Source organism: Schistocerca gregaria, chromosome 8 (assembly GCF_023897955.1).
Source record: "Schistocerca gregaria isolate iqSchGreg1 chromosome 8, iqSchGreg1.2, whole genome shotgun sequence".
Lineage (NCBI taxonomy): Eukaryota > Metazoa > Arthropoda > Insecta > Orthoptera > Acrididae > Schistocerca > Schistocerca gregaria.
The window spans coordinates 155544362-155559952 of record NC_064927.1 but is presented as its reverse complement, the minus strand read 5'-3'; the positions used below and the strand labels follow the sequence as shown (position 1 = coordinate 155559952).

General features: G+C 46.0%; 2 protein-coding genes across 2 annotated transcripts in view; one reads left to right on the top strand and one right to left on the bottom strand.

Annotated features, from left to right (window-relative positions):
• Positions 1-15591, bottom strand: part of LOC126284273 (uncharacterized) — a 626414-nt gene that overhangs the window by 227340 nt on the left and 383483 nt on the right. The gene's annotated exons all lie outside the window — the stretch shown is intronic.
• Positions 1-15591, top strand: part of LOC126284275 (superoxide dismutase [Cu-Zn]-like) — a 131534-nt gene that overhangs the window by 33784 nt on the left and 82159 nt on the right. The gene's annotated exons all lie outside the window — the stretch shown is intronic.

The window sequence follows — 15591 nt, the reverse complement described above, 5'->3', positions numbered from 1 at the left end:
TCCGCATTATTGCCTTAGAATATCTACCAAGTTCCGCTACCGTACGATAATTATAGAGACATTGAACCTCTGTGAGTAGGTCGTCTTCAATTATAACCATCTGGTACGCCTGGGCACGAAAGAAACCAACTGCCAACACGGGGACACTGGCACCTATACGCGCATTCGCCTGCGTCTGTGAACCAGTTGCAGCCAACATAAAATCCTTCGTTATAAACCACTGTGACATTATGGTTCCCGAAGTCACCCTCTGTGGCACACCTCGTATATGTGCGTCCTGGTGGCTTTGGGTTTTGATGAATAACTCCAGAAGCTGTGGCGACATTTCCAGGAGTAAGTACAGTTCCCTGGGGCTAACATTCCGCGGTAGATCATCAGCCACGCTGCCTGTCCACAGGAAGAGCTTACGAATATGTTCGCATCGGGTTCTTTTGGACCCTTAATCATGTCTGTGACTGTGTTGCCACATATGGTAATCCAGCCCAAGAACCAGATTGTTCAATGGAACACATGATTTCAACCTCTTCCTTCGGCACGCTAAACTCTTTTCACATTTCAGTGGTGGACCTGATCCCTGTGATTTGCGGCGCTCTATTTGTAGGCAGTAGGCATTGCTCTTACGGCACCGTGTATTAGTAGCTTTTCGAACTATTTTGAAACGTCAGTATAAACGTCTTACAGCTTTCACGATAAACATCCAGTTTGTTGAATGATATTTTCTCTCTGCAGCGGAGTGTGCGCTGGCATGAAACTTCCTGCAGGACGGGGCATGAGTCGTGCTTGGGTAGCTCAGATGGTAGAGCACTTGCTCGCGAAAGGCAAAGGTCCCGAGTTCGAGTCTCGGTCGGGCACACAGTTTTAATCTGCCAGGAAGTTTCATATCAGCGCACACTCCGCTGCAGAGAGAAAATCTCATTCTGGAAACATCCTTTAGGCTGTGGCTAAGCCACGTCTCCGCAACATCCCTTCTTTCAGGAGTGCTAGTTCTGCTAGGTTCGCAGGAGAGCTTCTGTAACGTTTGGAAGGTAGGAGACGAGATACTGGCAGAAGTAAAGCTGTGAGGAGGGGGCATGAGTCGTTCTTGCGTAGCTCAGACGGTAGAGCACTTGCCCGCGAAAGGCAAAGGTCCCGAGTTCGAGTTTCGGTCCGGCACACCGTTTTAATCTGCCAGGAAGTTTCATGCAGTTTGTTGCTCTCATCTGTCTATCTTAGTTATAGGGATATTTAATTTTGAAATCATCGATTCCTTTGTTTGGCACCTTGTATGAAGTGTTATAGGTTGAATTTTAGATATCTTAATGTCCGATTTGAAATTCGTATCGTCTTTCCGTCCTCTGAACTTACGTTAGGCTAATTCGTCTGCCAGAATGGCCATCGCAATCCTAGTGTTCTCCCGTACATTGCTAAACACTACGGGTAAATTTCGGCGGGGCAACTAAGTCAGAGAGGAAAACGGTCAGCCCATATCCTCTACCAAGTAAAGTGCCAGAGCTAATAACAGACCATTCGCCTTACGAAACGTTTCACTTCATCGCCAGGTTTCCGAACGCTATTGTACCTCGGTGACAGTAACGTTTCTTTCATTCGCTGTCACGCGCCGTATCGGCCAACCTAGTCCTTTTGCAACAGCAGCCCGGGTCTCCGCAGACATAACGGAGTGCCTTTCACCGCGAGAAGCCGACTCGCTAGACAGATCTACGCTGATACACGTGCCTCGGCGTGACTCACATACATTACGCTGATCTTTCTCCCGAGATTCGGAGTGTAATGTCAAGTCTGCACGAGGGTTTTTTCAACTGCTTGTATACAGGAATACAGCGAATAAAAGTAGACGTAGGCCTCGCAAATCTCTGTGCAGGCCTTTCGGCTTGACACCACTTCGGCGAATTGCGCGTCAGCATTGCTGTATGTTTACTCAAGCGCCCACTCACGGCGTAGAAATTGAGAAGAATCCGTTCCAGATCATCTCGCAGCAGAGAATATATATTATACATTAAAATGTAACGGGAATTAAATCTAGGACTTCTGCCTTAGTAGCAAGCAAGGCAAGCAAGTCGACCACGGAAGCGGTTTTCTCCATCTTAGCAGTAAACCCCCAAAAAATTGAACTCCCATTTATAAAATAGCTTCAGACGTCTCATTACTTTACAAATGAGTTAATGTGTTAAATATGTGTCTTTAAGGCGTAAGCGAGAGAGGTTTGTGAAAGGTTTGAAACTGTGCTTAATGTCTGTTGGTAGTCGCTAAGCGCTCTCATTGACGAACACTGGATGGAACTAAACTGTGTAATCCTCCCTCCATTTTAAGCAAAAGCTAGTTTTTCACAATGTTCATGGCGCCTTATCTCCTGAACTATTTATCGTGCAATGATATAACTCCGCAGGTACAATCCCTGACATACACTCCTGGAAATTGAAATAAGAACACCGTGAATTCATTGTCCCAGGAAGGGGAAACTTTATTGACACATTCCTGGGGTCAGATACATCACATGATCACACTGACAGAACCACAGGCACATAGACACAGGCAACAGAGCATGCACAATGTCGGCAATAGTACAGTGTATATCCACCTTTCGCAGCAATGCAGGCTGCTATTCTCCCATGGAGACGATCGTAGAGATGCTGGATGTACTCCTGTGGAACGGCTTGCCATGCCATTTCCACCTGGCGCCTCAGTTGGACCAGCGTTCGTGCTGGACGTGCAGACCGCGTGAGACGACGCTTCATCCAGTCCCAAACATGCTCAATGGGGGACAGATCCGGAGATCTTGCTGGCCAGGGTAGTTGACTTAAACCTTCTAGAGCACGTTGGGTGGCACGGGATACATGCGGACGTGCATTGTCCTGTTGGAACAGCAAGTTCCCTTGTCGGTCTAGGAATGGTAGAACGATGGGTTCGATGACGGTTTGGATGTACCGTGCACTATTCAGTGTCCCCTCGACGATCACCAGAGGTGTACGGCCAGTGTAGGAGATCGCTCCCCACACCATGATGCCGGGTGCTGGCCCTGTGTGCCTCGGTCGTATGCAGTCCTGATTGTGGCGCTCACCTGCACGGCGCCAAACACGCATACGACCATCATTGGTACCAAGGCAGAAGCGACTCTCATCGCTGAAGACGACACGTCTCTATTCGTCCCTCCATTCACGCCTGTCGCGACACCACTGGAGGCGGGCTGCACGATGTTTCGGCGTGAGCGGAAGACGGCCTAAAGGTGTGCGGGACCGTAGCCCAGCTTCATGGAGACGGTTGCGAATGGTCCTCGCCGATACCCCAGGAGCAACAGTGTCCCTAATTTGCTGGGAAGTGGCGGTGCGGTCCCCTACGGCACTGCGTAGTATCCTACGGTCTTGGCGTGCATCCGTGCGTCGCTGCGGTCCGGTCCCAGGTCGACGGGCACGTGCACCTTCCGCCGACCACTGGCGACAACATCGATGTACTGTGGAGACCTCACGCCCCACGTGTTGAGCAATTCGGCGGTACGTCCACCCGGCCTCCCGCATGCCCACTATACGCCCTCGCTCTAAGTCCGTCAACTGCACATACGGTTCACGTCCACACTGTCGCGGCATGCTACCAGTGTTAAAGACTGCGATGGAGCTCCGTATGCCACGGCAAACTGGCTGACCCTGACGGCGGCGGTGCACAAATACTGCGCAGCTAGCGCCATTCGACGGCCAACACCGCGGTTCCTGGTGTGTCCGCTGTGTCGTGCGTGTGATCATTGCTTGTACAGCCCTCTCGCAGTGTCCGGAGCAAGTATGGTGGGTCTGAGACACCGGTGTCAATGTGTTCTTTTTTCCATTTCCAGGAGTGTATGTGCACCGTGCAACACAATTTAAGGACCATTTTTTCGAAATCTCGTAATTGATTCCCATTGCGACATATATGTTTGAAATTCGTCTCAAAGATGACTACGACCTTTCTCTACAACGCTGCAAAAGCAAGGCGCCCTACGACATCACCCTCCGACGATGCTTTTGCCCAACGCCACCGTGGACATTTCACACGATGGAAAGGTCGTCATACCTGCTCTTATCCACATTTTAACCCCTTCTTTTGAGGCCTCTTCGATTCATGGTGTGATTCCCCCACCAATTTAGGGGTGAGTTCACGACCCTCGTAACACTGGAATCGGTATCTGCGAGGATGGTGGGCAGATCTCCATCGAGACTGAGGGTTGCCCTAATATCAGTATATAGTACACACGTAGCGGTACGCCACGAACTTCACAGAGTGGTGTATCCTCCCCCCAGAGGAGGAAGCCACGAGCTAAAGGGCTATGTCCGATAAGCAGTCTGGTAAGCAGAACCTCCTTCCAGCGGTGACGCTGACAATGAAGTCCGCCAAGCCTTTGTGGTCGACTTGAGCGACCGCAGTTTGTTGTCTGTCACCTGCAACCATTCAGTCTCCCACTGACGCATGATGCATGTCCGAAAATGAAATGATGGCGTGCAATTGGATGGACATTTATGGACATCACTATCCCAACATGCTTCCTTGGCCGCTTTGTCGGCCATGTCATTGTCCTGTATGCCAATGTGGTCTCTTCAATGGAGGTCGAAACGTGGTGCATAGCATTGAAATCGGGCGGTTTCCTTTCGAGTGGCCGAGGAAAACATTCCACCTACACCGCTGCTCAGAATGGACACGAAAAGACCTTATGACGTGTCATAAAGGGCGTCAATGAAACTACCCCCTTCCTTGGGGAGTTGCTTCCCGTACATTTCACAGCCGAAACGACAGTACTCACTGCTCTGAACAACAGGAGGCCGTCCTTGACAACCTATGACGCTGCTGACACCCCAGGACCTTTCAACACCTTCCTAAGAATACTGTGGTCCTGCATCCCCACTGAACGTAATCGCACCCCTTTGGACTACAGAAAGGCTGTGTTTTCTGCTCTTTTGTATAGGCTGGAGCCACTAGGTACCGTTCAAAATTAGTCGACGAAATTTCAATGTTTTCAGAAGAAGCAAATGGTGTTTGTACTTTTTCAGGCCTCCTGCTTCACCCACTGCTGTAGAATCATCACAGAGGGGTGCGACACTGACGCATACGTGAATACAACCGCAAAGAATCCGTGTAAGACCCACCAGTTCTGCAATACCCTCGGTGGCACCAGGCGACATTCACCGAGAATTTAAAAGATGCGCTTTTACTGACAAAACCTGCGAAGTACCACTTGGCGCCTAGAGGCAGGCAACTACTTGACAACTCTCCAATACCAGTTGCTTGCGCCGGCAGTATTTTCTGCGATATATCTAAGGCATTTGACTGTGTGAATCGCAATATTCTCCAAGATAAACAAAAGTTTTATGGGATTGACTGCGTAACCAACCAACGGATAATGTCATATCTAACCTAAAGAACGTAGGAAAGTGCACATGGTAATTCAACAAATCTAGACAGGGAATGTTATTCTGATTGGGGAGGTGCTCGAAGCTATTTTTTGTCATACACGTAACTGATCTTCTGCCTAATATACAACAAGTGGAATTAAATGGCACATGCATTTTAATCACTCTTAAGTATGCAGTAACAGAAGAAATGGTGAACAACGTTTTTAAAAGTATCATTGCCTCATTTTCTGCGAATGGTCTCACCCTCAATTTTAAAAAGACAAAACATATTCAGTTCTACGTAACTACGAGTACTACATCAATCATAAGAGTCACACATGGTAAGGAAATAATAAACAACATGAAAACTTCAAAATTCTTAGGCATCCAAATTGGTGAGAATTTAAACTGAAAAAAGCACATTTTGGAACTCCTAAAACAACTTACTTCAGCCACATTTGCATTCAGAATCTTTGTAGGTGTTGGGGAGAGAGGAATCAGTGAGTTGACATAATCTACATAATTTCATATGGAATAATGTTCTGGGGAAACTCAACTTCAAGAAAGAAAATCTTCGTTGCTCAAAAACGTGTTCTACGAATAATATGTGGTGCTCACGCACGATTTTCTTGTAGACATATGCTTAAGAAGTTGAGCATTCTAACTACTGCTTCACAGTATATTTGTTCCCTCATGAAGTTTGTTGTAAATAATCCAGTAGTGTTCAAAAGGAACAATGATGTACATGATAACAATATCAGAAGGAAAAAATGAAATTCATTACTCCATATTATGACTGTCTTTAGCACAGAAATGGGTCCACTATGCTGCAACTAAAATTTTTGAGTTCTCGCTTCCCACGCCCGGGTTCCCGGGTTCGATTCCCGGCGGGGTCAGGGGTTTTCTCTGCCTCGTGATGGCTGGGTGTTGCGTGATGTCCTTAGGTTAGTTAGGTTTAAGTAGTTCTAAGTTCTAGGGGACTGATGACCATAGATATTAAAGTCCCATAGTGCTCAGAGGCATTTTTGAAAATTTTTGATCAGTTACCCAGGGATATAAAAGATGGGGGATACGGTTGATAAGAATTACTAAATTACGCTACACACACACACACACACACACACACACACACACACACACACACACACACGCACATGCATTATATATATAGTGAGAAACAGAAACAAAATTTGGGGCTGATTTTCTATTTTAAGTTAAAAATCAAAGACGAACAGTTAAAAAACGATTATATACGAGGGTCGTCCACAAAGTAAGTTCCGTTTCTATTTCTATACACGGCAGAGCTACGATCGCAGTACCGAGCAAAAGAAATGTGCGCCATTTTCAGATCGCTGGTGCCGATGTGTGCTTTGTAGTGCTTCTTTACAATGTCAGCCGTAACTGAAAACTCTACCGCGTGTGAAATAAGATCTGCGATTCGTTTCCTAGTTGGCCGTCATTACGACTCATCGTGCAAATCATCTATGGAACATGAAACTAACTAACGAATAAGCCGTTCAACCGGCGGTGTTGGTTGACGTAGTTTAAGGTGGAGGAAATTATATGATGTTTTGTCGGTGTTCTTTGTATCAAGACTCGGATTCATACATTCAAGTGACTGTAAAAGTGAACCTGTACATTTATTTCAAAATCTCGGTGAACGAGTGTTGCCCTTTCTTCTACATCTTCATGAGTTTCACCCTGGGGACATTTCCATTTCTCAGGATGGCAAAATCCTTGTTCAAAGTCTGTAAGCATACGTTCGTGGTTTGATGAATACTCAGGCAAACTATGGCTCCTCAAATAGCCCGCTAAATTCCTCGATCTTACTACCATAGGAAATTTGGAACAGTGGGTGATACGTGGCTGCCATTTGGTAGCTCTGCAGGATTTGGTTTTGATCATCAATGAGCAACTTCAGTTGAATGTGGCATACCTGAAGAAAGCTGTGAGTCGTTATCATGGCAATATTACACGGTATTAGCAGGAAGGTGACTAATTTTCTGTTTGGTGTGCTTAGTACCAGGAAACGGGAAATGACTTTAACTTGTCCATATTACGTACAATATACTAACTGACCGAGAGCACAGCAGAGATTTGTAAATACGATTGATGAGCAGGGCGCAATAAATACTGTTTAGAGCTTCTTAAACAGACTAACCTGACCTCTCATGTGGGAGACGAGCCACTGTCTGTCATAATCCTAGATGAATGAATGACGGATGAGTAAACGAAAAAAGAAAATAGCACTAGGTCTGCGCCGAGTCCTTCTTAAAAGCAACGTTTATTTGAAAGCATATCGTACTTGACGAGGCACCAGGCAGGAGTATCGCTACGTTCCATGGCGTATTCTCGGAAACCAAAGGCTACGGGGATCTCACGCGGTAGCTGGGCGTGCCTGGCAGTGAAAGCGCTCGTCGTGCTAAGTATATTCCGCAAGCGGCCTGGCCTCACCGCGGGCTACACCAGCAGGTCGTGACTGCGGCCCCACGTACAGCGCGTGGTCGCTGCCCCGGAAATTTAGCAGACTACCCGCATAAAATAACTGCACCCATTTGTTCCTGGTTAACGAAAAGCTACCCACCGTTCGAATGGACAAGCCCAGCGTCATAGCGCTGCTATTGTTCACCATATACTACACTGATGCTCATAAATTAAGGATAATGCTGATACATGATGAAAAATGCTTTGGTGGGAGGTTTGCGGGTTCAAATCATCTCGGGGAATGACCATGCGGTGCACTTGACCTGCGATCGTCGCACGGTGGCGCTGGCAGCAGTCCACATACGCAGAGGTGTGTTGGTGCATGTCAGAGCACGGTACAGCGAGTAAGTGTGCAGACGTTTCCAGACGCGCTAATGGTGACTGTGTGTTGAAAATGGCTCAAAGAATACATATTGATGACGTTATGAGGGGTAGAATACCAAGGCGACTGGAGGCTGGTCAAACACAGCAGGTCGTAGCACGGGCCCTCCGTGTGCCACGAAGTGTGATCTCAAGATTATGGCAACGATTCCAGCAGACAGGAAACGTGTCCAGGCGCTACAGTACAGGACGTTCACAGTGTACAACACCACAAGAAGACCGATATCTCACCATCAGTGCTCGCAGACGGCCACGGAGTCCTGCAGGTAACCTTGCTCGGGACCTCGCCGCAGCCACTGGAACAGTTATCTCCAGACACACAGTCTGCAGACGACTGAACAGACACGGTTTATTCGCCCGGAGACCTGCAAGGTGCATTGCACTGATCGCTGGTCACAGCAAAGCCCGTAAAGCCTGGTGTCAAGAACACAGTACATGGTCATTTGAACAGTGGTCCCAGGTTATGTTAACGGACGAGTCCAGGTATAGTCTGAACAGTGATTCTCGCCGGGTTTTCATCTGGCGTGAACCAGGAAGAACCTTTTTAATGGTGCAGTGGGTCCCAACTTCCTCCCGATGGATGATAACGCACGGCCCCACCGAGCTGCCATCGTGAAGGAGTGCCTTGAAACAGAAGATTAGAGGCGAATTGAGTGGCCTGTCTGTTCTCCAGACCTAAACCCCATCGATCACCTCTAGGATGCTCTCGGTCGACGTATCGCTGCACGTCTTCAAACCCCTATGACACTTCAGCCTCAGTAATCACGTTTATAAGCGCAGAACGCTGCGAGACGTACAGGAAGAGAGTCGTTGAGGTTCTGAAAGGTACCGACAGGGATGTGGTGCCAGGTCGACTCCAGTGGCTTGGTCAGTTGCGCTAGGTTTCGCGCTTGAGGATCCATGGCGCGAACAGTCCGATCGGGGTGCTCCCATAAATTCTCGACTGGGTTTAAAGTCGGTGAATTTGGCGCCCAGGGGAGTATGGTAAACTCATCCTGGTGCTCTATGAAACACGCACGTACACTGCGAGCTGTGTGGCACGTTGCATAGTGCTGCACGTAGATGCAATCATGCCGAGGAAAAACAAACTGTATGTAGGGGTGCGCATGGCCCCCAAGATAGCTGCATATTTGTGATGATCCACTGCGCCTTCCAGAATGACTACATCACCCCTGGAATGCTACGGAAACGTTCCCCAGACAACAGGCTCCCTCCTACGACCTCCAATCTTCCTACGATTCCTGCAGGGTCGTAAACGTCAGTGGCCTTTCTGTCCGACGGAACATAAAACGTGATTCATTTGAAAAGGCTGCCTGTCGGCATTCAGCTGACGTCCTGTTGCGGTACTGGAGCGCGAATTTTAGCCTTCGTCGCCGATGAACAAGGGAGTCGTTCTCCCCTGTCATCTATGGCCCGCGGTGTACCACAGTTGCCTCGGCGAGGGTTTTGGACAGCGACATTTTGCCACGCACGGTGTACTTTGACCACGGCGGAACGCGAACAGTTCTCAGACTTTGCCGTTTCGCATACGTTTCCACCCTTGGCCCTAAAGCCTATGAACATGCCCTTTTGGATGTCAGATCAATAGCTATGTTTGCCCATTATTACGACAACGACTGTATTTTCTCCGTGTCCGCAAGTCCCTTTCCAAGACAAACAGATGCGTCCCGATGTTTATTCCTCCTACCAACTTTAACCCTTCCGCACTCCACATCAGGACTCCTCTCTTCTTTTCCCTCTCTACACAACCGTATACCTTTCTTCTGGTACCACTATCCTCCCTACACAAAAACTCCCCCCACCCTCTCTCTTCTCCTCTCTTCCTGTATTTTCATTATCCGTTTCACCTCAACCCGATCGTCTCCATAGTCTCTCCCCCCCCCCCTCCCCACCCTCAGGAGATCCCTATTTCTTTACCCACACTCCTTAACCTCTATGGAACATATTCTCTCCTCCCAAAATATTTCTCATCCAGTGTAACTTCTTCAGATTTTAAGTGAAAGTGCAGTGCTTCAGTGTTTTTGTCAGAAGAATAATTCCTTCCTGCGACGTGTTTTTAAAATTATACGAGGTATGTCCACAAAGTAATTTCCGTTTGGTTAAATAAAATGAACTTCTACAGATAAAGAAAAAATATTTATTGTACAAAAATCTACAACTGTTAAACTACTTATCTACGTAGCTTCCGAAATTTTATAGGCGCTTTTCATAGCGTGGCACAAGTTTTGGTATGTCTTCTTCATAGAAGGTCGCCACCTGTGTATTCAACCATGTGGTAACCTGTTCTTTCAGCTCATAATCGTTGAAGTGTTGACCACCGAGGACAGATTTTAGGTGTAAGAAGAGATGAAAGTCGCTAGGAGCGAGCTCCGGGCTGTACGGGGGGATGATCGGACGCGTCCCAGTGAAATCCCCGTAACACTTGTTTGGTCACATTCGCAGTGTGAGGTCAGGCATTACCACTGAAAAAATAACACCTTTTGACAGTAATCCTCGACGCTTGTTCTCTATTGCGCCGCGGAATTTCTTAATGGTCTCTCAATAACCATGTGCATTTATTGTTTGGCCTCTTGGTAAGAAATCAATTAGCAAAAGGCCTTTTCTCCCCAAAAAACGGTGCACATGCCTTTCCGAGGTGTCAGATTTGCTTAGGCTTAACCTTCGTTGGGGATGAAGTGCGCGTCCACTCCATCGATTGCTGTTTTGTTTCAGGGGTGTCGTACGAAACCAAAGTTTTATCCTCCGTGAATATCCGAGAAAGAAAGCCATCGCCTTCTTCATTGTAGCATGTCAAAAACTGAAGTGTACTGCCCATCCGTTGGTTTTTGTGTTGTTCAGTAAGAGTTTTGGGTACCCAACGTGAACAAGGTTTACGAAATTTCAGTTTTTCAGTAACGATTTCATGAATTAGTGATCGTGAGATTTGTAGAACTTCCTCAGCAAGGACACTAACAAGTGTGTGTAAGTGTAAGTGTAAAATTGCGATTGTGCTTAATCTTCTCTTGAATTGTGTGAACCAGTTCATCAGTAACCACAGACGGGCGTCCACTTCGGTCTTCACCGTCCACTTGATCACGTCCTTCATTGAACAGACTGACCAATCTCCTAACCATTGAATCACTCATAGCGTTTTGTCCGTAAACCTCGCAGATTTGCCGATGAATTTCCTTTGGTTTAACTTTCTCTGCATTTATAAAACGAATCACAGATCAGATTCCACACGCGGCAGCATTTTCATTTACGGATGACGTTATAAAGAAGCACTAAAACACACGCCGGCAGCAGCGATCTCAAAATGGCGTACATGTCTTCTTCTTAAGTCAGAGTAACTGCCGTGAATGCACGGAACTGCGATCGTAGCGTTGCCGCAGATAGAAATAGAAACGAAACTTACTTTGCGGACGACCGTCGTATATCTTCGTTTTTTAACTGTTCGTCTTTGACTTTTAACTTAAAATAGAAAAACAGCCCCAAATTTTGTTTCTGTTTCTCACTATTTTTTTTTAATTTGCTAGTGTGAAGAGCGGAGAACTGCATTACTGGCAGCCCACTCACCGCCCATATGGGGCGAAGGGAGTGAAATAACAATAAAGGAAAAATAAGTAGCGAAGATCAACTGATTCTCGTAACTCTTAAGGTATGTCCATGTTTACTGGACTTTTTTTCTTGTTTTGATCCATACTACCACCTCTGAAAATGTGGAAAGCAAAGAGCTTTCAGTTGAAGAGATTTGTTTGATAGTATCGAAGGCATAGAAGTGCTCATAGTTCTAAAGGTACGCATTTTAGAGCTCATGCCTTCGTTTCGAATGAGCTTTCCTGTCATATGACTTAATATTAACCACTCTTCCTGGAACATCCTGCATAAAATTTCACTACCTATTTGGAGGAATCAAACCGGTATTCAACTCATCATTCCGGCATTCACCCCAAAGGATGTGGGAATGTTACGCGATACCTAAATCCCCGTGGACCAATAGGACGGTAATCTGAAACATACTCTTGGCAAAAGCGAAAGGGAAGCAATAGTAGCTGTCCGAGGGCATGCTGAAATGTAATGCGTCCTAGTTTTTTGTGTGGAAACCTCTTAACGATTTTTAAATAAAAGAAACGTTATTAACATTCTAAATATTCTTCATGTCTACATATTTATTTCTTAACATAGTAACCCCGGCAAAAACAAATTTCTCCCAACAAGAGATCTGTTTGTTGATATCGTGACACTAGAATGTTTCACTTGTTGACGGAGCCATGACCTCACCTCTGCTTACACCGCTTCATCGCTATCAAAGTGAAGTTCTCGAAGGTGTTCCGTAAGTGTTGGAAACCGATGAAAATCGGATGGGACCAGAGAGTGTCATCACTTCTGTCTTTATGCTGCTCATTTTTGGAACACAACTTAAGACCAGCTTAGAGCCAGACCATCATTTTGCAGGACAATGCTCAAGCACGTACAGTGCAAGCTGTTACTGATTTGTTTGACTGATGGGGCTGCTAAGTGCTATACCACCTATTGCACTCCGCTGACTTAAGCCCTCGTGAGTTCGATTTCTAAAATGAAGGAAACACTTCACGGCATTCGATTCAGAACTGCTACAAATTCGTCGGCGGCGCTCGAACTGTCAACACAACTGGCACTGCTAAGACTATCCTACGACTTCCACATGGATGGTAACCGGTTATACACAATGCTAGTTACTACGTTGAAGGTCAGTAAAACTTTGCGACACATATCTATTTTGTACGAGCTGTAAATGAGTAGTTGCCACTATTAAAGTTCAAAAAAAAAAAAAAAAAAAAGGTTCAAATGGCTCTGAGCACTATGGGACTCAACTGCTGTGGTCATTAGTCCCCTAGAACTTAGAACTACTTATACCTAACTGACCTAAGGACATCACACACATCCATGCCCGAGGCAGAATTCGAACCTGCGACCGTAGCAGTCGCACGGTTCGGACTGCGCGCCTAGAACCGCGAGACCACCGCGGCCGGCATTAAAGTTCCAACCTTCGTATTTGCAGAGCTAACAGTCTTTTGGTAGAACTTCCTGGCAGGTACTCGATGCCGTCCTTTCAGCTGCGATGCTTCGCCCAGTAGGCGCAGTTCTCGCTATGAGGAGTCCCGAGGAAGGCACGGAGCCAGTAACAGAGTCCTGTCCTAGGTTCGTTGCAGCTGTCGGAAGTGGGTGTTGGCAGCTGCTGAATACTCAAATAGAAGTCGTATTTAGCACTTGCAGATTACAAGGCAGGCATGGGTAGGCACTATAGAGTGTGGGTTGAGAGCTGGACGTAACTCCCTGAGTTGTACAAGGTTTCTGCCTCGTTTTCCGGACCGGTTTAAGGCCCAAACGACACAAACCGTCGCTTGGAGTGCCAAGCTGTAAAGATTTCTGTAACATTTTCTATATTGGACGTATCAAAATTAGTAACGGTTGTTTGGGGCGTTAAGCTGAGAGGGGCCGAAATGCAACGTTTCTATACAGTGCTTATTACAAATTGTAGTGAAAACCGATAAGAGCGAAAATGTAGGAGGGAAAATGGGGTGGGGTTGGGGGCGCCAAATGATAGGTCGCTTGTGCGGAAGAAAATGTTTTCGAAACGGTCCTGTTAATGTTTCTTGTTCTTGTGGTCTTCAGTCTGAAGACTAGTTTGATGCAGCTTTCTATGCTACTCTATTCTTTGCAAGCCTCATCATCTCCGAATAACTACTGCAACCTCTATCCTTCTGAATCTGTTTACAGTATTCATCTTGTGGTCTCCCTCTATGATTTTTACCCGCCACACTTCCCTCCAACACAAAACTGGCGATTCCTTGATGTCTCAGAATCTGTCCTCCAGACAAATATCTTCAGAAAAGACTTCCTGACGCTGAAACCTGTGCCGCCCGCGGTGGCCGTGCGGTTCTGGCGCTGCTGTCCGGAACCGTTAGGCTGCTACGGTCGCAGGTTCGAATCCTGTCTCGGGCGTGGGTGTGTGTGATGTCCTTAGGTTAGTTAGGTTTAAGTAGTTTTAAGTTCTAGGGGACTTATGACCTAAGATGTTGAGTCCTATAGTGCTCAGAGCCATTTGAACCTTTTTTTTTTTTTTTTTTTTTTTGAACCTGAAAGCTGTATTCGATGTTGACAAATTTCTATTCTTCAGAAACCCTTTTCATACCACTGCCAGTCTACATTTTGTATCATCACCATTTCACCATTATTCCTTATTTTGCTGTCTAAATAGCAGAACTCATCTATTACTTTAAGATTATCGTTTCCTAATCTAATTACTTCAGCATCACCTGATTTAATCCCACTACACTTCATTATCGTTCTTTTGTTTTTGTTGATGGTCATCCTATTTCCTCTTTTCAAGACACTGTCCACTCATTTGAACTACTCCTTCAAGTCCTTTTTCTGTCTCTGACACAATTACAAACTCAACGGCAAACCTCAAGGTTTTTATTTCTTCTTCCTGAACTTTAATTCCTACTCCAAATTGTTCTTCGGTTTCCCTTACTGCTTGCTCATGGTACAGATTGAATAACATCAGGGATAGGCTACAACCCTGTCTAACTCCCTTCTCAACCACTGTTTCCCTTTCTTGCCTCTCGACTCTTGTGACTGCCGTCTGATTTCTGTACAAGTTGTGTATAACCTTTCGCTTCCTGTCTTTTGCACTGCTACCTGTAAGACTTCAAAAATAATATTCAGTCAACATTGTCAAAAGCTTTCTCTAAGTCTACAAACGCTATAAAAATACGTTTGATTTCTTAACCTATTTTCTAAGGCAAGTCTGTTCCCAAATTTCTCCGAAATCCAAACTGATCTTACCCGAAGTCGGCTTGTACCAGTTTCTCCCTTCTTCCGTAAAGACTTCGTGTTAGTATTTTTCAATCATTATTTACTAAACTGGTAGTTCGGCAATTCACGCACGTGCCAGCACCTGCTTTCTTTGGAATTGGTACTATTATATTCTTTTTGAAGTCTTACGGTATTTCGCCGGTCTCATATATCTTGAACAGCAGATGGAACAGTTTTATAATGGCTGGCTCTCCCAAGGCTGTCAGTAGTTCTAACGAAATGTCGTCTACTTACAGGGTCTTGCTTCGTCTTAATTCCTTCAGTGCTCCGTCAAATTCTTCTCGCAGTAACATATCATATTCATTTTCACCTACGCCCTCTTTCATTTCTCCTTGTTAATAAGTGTTTGTTAAATATGCTCCCTGTGGATTGCGTTTCTATCTTTTGAGTGATAGAGACCACTCTGAAAGATTTTAGTTGCTTTGGGTTAAAACTGAAATTCCTTTTCTCTGATTTACACTTAGTACCTGAAGCATAATAATGTAATTTTTGGTTACAATTCAGCTTGTGCGGCTTTCAGCTTCAAAGTGGCCACAAT